The sequence below is a fragment of the Antrostomus carolinensis genome, unplaced genomic scaffold (assembly GCF_000700745.2).
Source record: "Antrostomus carolinensis isolate BGI_N321 unplaced genomic scaffold, ASM70074v2 scaffold25906, whole genome shotgun sequence".
Classification (NCBI taxonomy): Eukaryota; Metazoa; Chordata; class Aves; order Caprimulgiformes; family Caprimulgidae; genus Antrostomus; species Antrostomus carolinensis.
The window spans coordinates 1-5,809 of NW_010322869.1; the positions used below are offsets into that span (position 1 = coordinate 1).

Consider the following 5,809-nt stretch of genomic DNA (forward strand, 5'->3'; position numbering starts at 1 on the left):
GGGATGTCCCTGTGTCCTGCGAGGTGGGCTGCCCGCGTGTGAGCTGCTGGTCTTACTGAGCTGGGTCACCCCCAGGAAAATCGGGCTTTAGTCCCCCGTCTTGTCTGATCCCCCTCCCGGGATCTCTGGGCTTCAGATGGGACAAAACGTGCCCCACTCAGGCACGTGGCCGGACACGGCGAGGAGGAGACCCCCCAGGTCCCCTGGGCTCCATCTGGCGCTGTGTTTGCTCCAAGCACCGCTCTGTGCAGTGTAGATCGGGTATATAATAAACTGATGCCTAGGAAGGTACTAGCATTAAGATAAATAAGATAAAAGGATGTGCTTCCAGTGAAGGAGGGGAGAAAACTGAGGGTTGCTACCTTTTGAGGGAAATATTTTTAAACATTTGAGTAACTATAGTGAATCTATTGAACAATAATTTTTTCGTGTTTTAATCTTCTGGTTTTCAGTTAGATGGTACAGTTCGAAAAGAAAGTTGTTATGCAATCAGCTAAACACTTGATTTTTATTAACCGCATTCTCCCTTTTTATTTGTGTTCAGCCTGGCAGAAGGTAAAGGATGAAGTGAAAAAGATTGCACATCTTGAAAAATCAGGGATCAGTGGTGCTTAACGCAGAGGCTGTCCAAGTAAGCTTCAGCCATCTTGTTATTCTCTGAGTGGTGTTAGTATCTACACACGCACCAAATACCTTTGTAACGCTGCTTCTTCGGTAGGTGATATAATCTTGTTCTTACAAATACCTGTAAAAATAATTTTTTTTCAATCTTTGTAGGTTTTATTCAACCTGCCACAGGCGTTGCAAAGGTGGCTGCTGTGGCATCTTTGTGTCATTAGGTGGCAGAGAGAGACGGGGCTATGTTCTACGCTCGTTTGTTCTGAAACCCGTGAGCACTCTGAGTGATTGATAGCCTGACATTGTTTATAAATAGGCTGGTTAATTGGGACTCTTGAGAAACTAAGCCTTTTTTTTTTTTTTTAATTGCCTTAAATGTGAGATTTGTGTGTAATAGAAGCTATTCTGATTGACCTGTAGTCAATGTGCAGCAGAAAGGCTGCGCGTGGCTTTCTGATTAGCCTTGGATATGGTAGGATCTTGCAAAAGAATGCGTTAAAGTGATCTGTCAAAAGCCACGTGGCAAGTTGGTGACATCACTGGGTGCATGTCCTGGGAGTTGCATGCTGGCAGCCCCAAACCTTTTCCTATCAGAAAGTAAAAATATGTCTGCATTATGCATTTATTTTTTTTAGTTTCCCTCTCTCACTGTCCTTTCAAATTTCTGTCATCAGTGAAACAGTGACCATATAACCAGGCTTTGAACATGTCTAAATATAAAAACAAATGCTGTATCTATTTTCCACTTCTTTTTCAGAGAAAGCCACGTGATGTGGCAGACCCAGAGACCTGAGGTGAGCAGCAGAGGATGCAAGTTCCTCCCTTGAGTAGCTCCATGCCCCAACTCGTGTTGCAGATGTGGCTGTGGTGCCATGTTTGTGTCATTAGGTGGCAGAGAGGAAGAGGCTCTGTCTTTGCTAGTGCTTTGAAACCTGTGAGCACTCAGGAATGATGAGCAACCTGACAATTATTTATTGCTTTTCCTGTTTTGGTTTGGGTTTTTTTTTCCCTTTAATGTTAATATTAAATGGTAATGGATGAACAGCTGTGGAAGCACAGGGTACAGAAGCCAGCCCTGTCCTTCAGTGTGGCAGACAGTCATTCCCATAACAAATACCTTGTTTATGTGACAGATAAGAGATGTGACTGATTTTGCTTATCACATCTTTTATTGTTACAGAGGAATGGCAAACTCCAGTGTTCTTTATTCTAGTAGTCCTGAGTCCTTGGAGATTTGCTCTCCTGACCTGTTAATATCATTAGTGGTCAGAGATGAAGGCGCTTCCTGTGCCTGAAAATTGTAACTGCTCAGAGATTAGTAACTTTACATTGTTTTCATGTGTACCTCTTTCTCCAGAGAATCAGCGGAAGATGAAGCAAAATTCCTTTGAAAAGCAGTTAAAATTATGCCAATTTTAACTGCATCAGGGGAAGGTCCTTCCTAATTTTTTTGCAAGGACAAATAGAAGTGACAGCTCTATTCTTGAATTCTATTTTTGCCTTCAACAATCCTTTTATAGCCTGCAAGACATCCTTGTTTGCTGCCTGTTGTGTCTGTGAAAGGGCACCTTCTGAGTTTTGCAGGGTTTACCATTATGTAGATCCCAAGAATCACACCTGGAAGTGGAGGAGATGGGGGAAACAGGCACTTAAGTTTGTTGTTTCCAAAACAGTGGCATGATCTAAAAACAGCTGGGTGTGGACTTAGCAGATGGAGAAAACTGCACCCTGTTCCAGACATTAATAAAACACTCGGCCAACATCATCTTGACTTCAAGGGTGCTGAGTAAGTTTGACCAGAAGGTATAATCAGCAATCCCTTCCCCCCCCAAAAAAAAACCCTTTTTTGTTTTTTCCCCCACTTCTTACAGTTACTTTTGAGAACAGGACTGAGTTCTGGAACTTGCTTCAAACTGGCCATGCTGAAGGTAGGTATTATGTCATTTCTTGAAAGCTTACTAAACCTCAATGTTCTACTAAAATAGTCGGTGTCTGGGTAGAAGTCCTTGGGTTGGGTACATCTTGTCCTTCTGAATTCTTGTGGGACATGGACAAATAAAATGCTGCTAGTGCATACTTGCAGAAAGAACTTAAAACTCAGTATTTTTTTTAAATTTTTGCTGACAAACCTCTGCTGTAGGTGGAGCGCTTTCAGGTTCCTCTGTTTACTAGTGCAGTGATTTTTATAAGCAGTCTTCTGATTAACTTTTTTATTTCATTTCTGGAAACTGCCTTTCTCAGCTCCCAGAGCGCTTTTAAGGGCAGCTGTCCGAACAAGGCACTTCAAGAGCTATGTTTTTCACATGCATTGGAGTCCCTGAGATGATCAAAACAGGCTCTTGTACTACCGCAGTGTGGCACAAAATGCTGCTGAAAAAAATTTTAAAGTCCTTCTAAACTAACTTTCAGTAAGTGCAGCATTTGCCCTGCTTCCCAAGACAAGGTCTAACTTCCTTGAGCATCGTGTTCTAGCTGGTAACACAGCAGACAAAAAGCAAAAAGGTAACTGAAGCACAATGTGACTTTTTTAGTTGGTTTCTGCTGTGTTTATGTGCTAACATGGTGGCAAAGGAACTTGACCTTGACCTCCGTGGCAGTGAGCTGCTGGGGAGCAGAGGTATCAATCTGTCCTAATAGCTCTGTGTGCTGCTGTCCTTTCTTGGGTTACGTGGTGCACATGAGCCTCTGCTGTGTTATTAAAACAAGTGGTAAGAGAAGCTGTGGCTACACGAAGATCGTATTGTGAAACTCTCTGCCGAGGCTTTGCAGTGACTAATAGCTTGACAAAATCTGGCAGTGCTAAATGGTGGAAAATGTCCTCATTAAATGGGCATTATGAGGGCTAAAGGTGCCATTAACCAAGCAGGTAGCTGCTGGCTGCAAAATGAGCCATTTAATTGGGAAAAGTCACTGCCTACCAGCACTGGCTTTGGAAAAGAATGCTAATAAGGGTGTTGGGGATATGGTTTTGCAGAGAGGCATGCCTCAAGATGTGCCTCTTTCTATTTAAATTTCCTGATTTATTTTAATGCTGTAATACGTATTTTGAGGTTTTTTTCATCAGACTTGACTCACATCAGGGATCCTGTAAGGGGTAGTGAGTGCCTAGTGAGTCTCCCTTTGGAGCTTTACTGTGGATAGCTATTAACATTTTCCTACTAGCATTTGCTGCTAACAGTCTTCCCAAGACTGAGCAGCAATCCCGAGCTATGAATATTGCTTTACTGAAAGAATTGCCTGGCTTTCAGCTGAGGAAAAGATGAATATTTTGTATTAAAGTGGGTTTTGAGAGAACTTTAAAAATCTTTCTGCATGTTAACTTAGTTCATCACCATTTAGAACTGGTTTATGTCGTGGCTTTGAGGGCTGGAATAAGCCCTGCTTTTCTTTCCTTGCACTATTAATAGCTTTCCTCTGCACTGAGGTTGGCAAACTCACCTTTGATTTTTAGGCAGGCTAAGAGTGAGAGAGCAACCAAGAGCAAGCTTCAGCTATTGTGCTGTTAAATTATCCCCTTCTCAGACTTGCCAGAGTGCACTGTGCCTAGCTGGAAGATTTTCTTTAATTTTTTTCCCCCAAACCTTTCTGATCTAGTGGCAAAGAACCTCTCTGGAATTAGTCCAGTTTATTAATGCCATCTGCCTTCTGTCACTGCTTTAGGTCCTGATCCACACAAATTTGCAGGTACTCAGCTTCCACTGCCTGCAGTGAACACAGCCAGTGCAAGTTAAGGTTCCTGGGGTTATGGACTGAAGTAAATTCCTTTCTGAAGTTTCCCTGTGTATCATGATAACTCAGCCCAGATAACAACTTCCTTAAAATTTGGTTTCATTCTATGAAGCTTTTTTATTTTCTCTGGCGTGTGAAAAATCTTTGGACAGTCCCAAGACAAACCTGACGTAATTCTTCAATTAACTGAAAATGTTGCTTCTGAAATTAAAAGCAATTCTATGTCCCAACTAGCTGCAGCGCCTCAGCTCAGACACTACCACAGTGAATAGCAGGAGTCTGCATGGTAGGGGTTAATTAGCTGCTTAGTGTTTACATTTATTTCGGAAATAAGTGGCTGGCTGTATCTGAGTTAACGTCCTGGGCCTTTTTTTATTTGCAGATCATTCCTTGAGTTTTAGAATTTCTAGCAAACCTGGCTGTAAGCAAAAGAAATGGCGGGAAGCATCTGCATTCAAAAATTCCTGAAGGTTCACCTGTTCTCACACGTGGGTTCAAGCACTACAGCCAGCAAAAAGCACACGCGGTGCTGCGTGTGGTTCTGAATGTTTGCTGCAACCTGGGTACTCGAATGTCGGTTTTAAAAGAATTGGAGCTGTTCTGCTCCAAGTGTCCTTCCTGCTTTTGTTGTGCCCCCGTTGAACATCTGCAAGAGTTGTAATCTTCCCTTCTCCCAGTCATTGCTGCTCGGATGCTGTTTTCACAGCCATATTCTAAAAATTAAAAAAAATTGTTTTTTTTTTTTTAATCTGTTTAAGAACTTCAAAAAAAACCTAAATAAAGATGCCACCTACAATACGTCTGAAATGATTACTCTTGTGTGTTTGCAGCACCTCAAATAATATTTTTAACCATTCTAGGGTTTAAGACTTTTATTTGTGGATATGAGAGCTGGGATGTTTTTTACTTTAAACAAGGACAGGGAGAAGTCTTGCCGCTTACCCCCATCCCCTTGTAGCACAAATCTGCTGCTGCTGCTAAAGCAGCAGCATCTGGTGATATCAGATTGTCAGTCTTTGTGTTCTGGCTTTTCCTGTTTTTCCAGCTATTGTGGGAAATCTGGAGACGGTGTGAGTGTAAAATAGCTTTACCTTTAGTCATTTTTCTACCATATTATAGTGTAGCTTGTAAATCATAAGCACATTTCTGAAAACACTTGTGCTTTTTATTGGTGATGAACAGAACTCAGTGCTCTTGAGGTGTGTGAGTCATAAGTGATTCCTGGGAGTGTCCAGGAATCTGGACACTGGCGTGTGCAGGTTAATAACTGTCTTGACTAGTTCTTTAAAGTATAGGGGCTGTCCTTCTCCTTGAACTTCATCATAAATGCTTTAAAGACATTCTGATATTTAAGATTATGCAGATAAGCAAGGAACATGGTTGTTTTCCTCCATTTTTCTAGCTGCTGACCTGCTGCTTTACCTAATAACTGCTTTTGGGGAAGGGAGCAGTAGGGTTAAAG

At 41.9% G+C, this 5,809-nt stretch overlaps 2 non-coding genes across 2 annotated transcripts; both read left to right on the forward strand.

Moving 5' to 3' along the window:
* Nucleotides 1-788: 788 nt before the first annotated feature.
* LOC114818674 (small nucleolar RNA SNORA17) lies at nt 789-922 on the forward strand. Its single transcript, XR_003766234.1, has one exon. It is a non-coding gene; the product is annotated as a small nucleolar RNA SNORA17 (small nucleolar RNA).
* Nucleotides 923-1,452: 530 nt separating this feature from the next.
* Nucleotides 1,453-1,586, forward strand: LOC114818675 (small nucleolar RNA SNORA17). Its single transcript, XR_003766235.1, has one exon. It is a non-coding gene; the product is annotated as a small nucleolar RNA SNORA17 (small nucleolar RNA).
* Nucleotides 1,587-5,809: the final 4,223 nt, after the last annotated feature.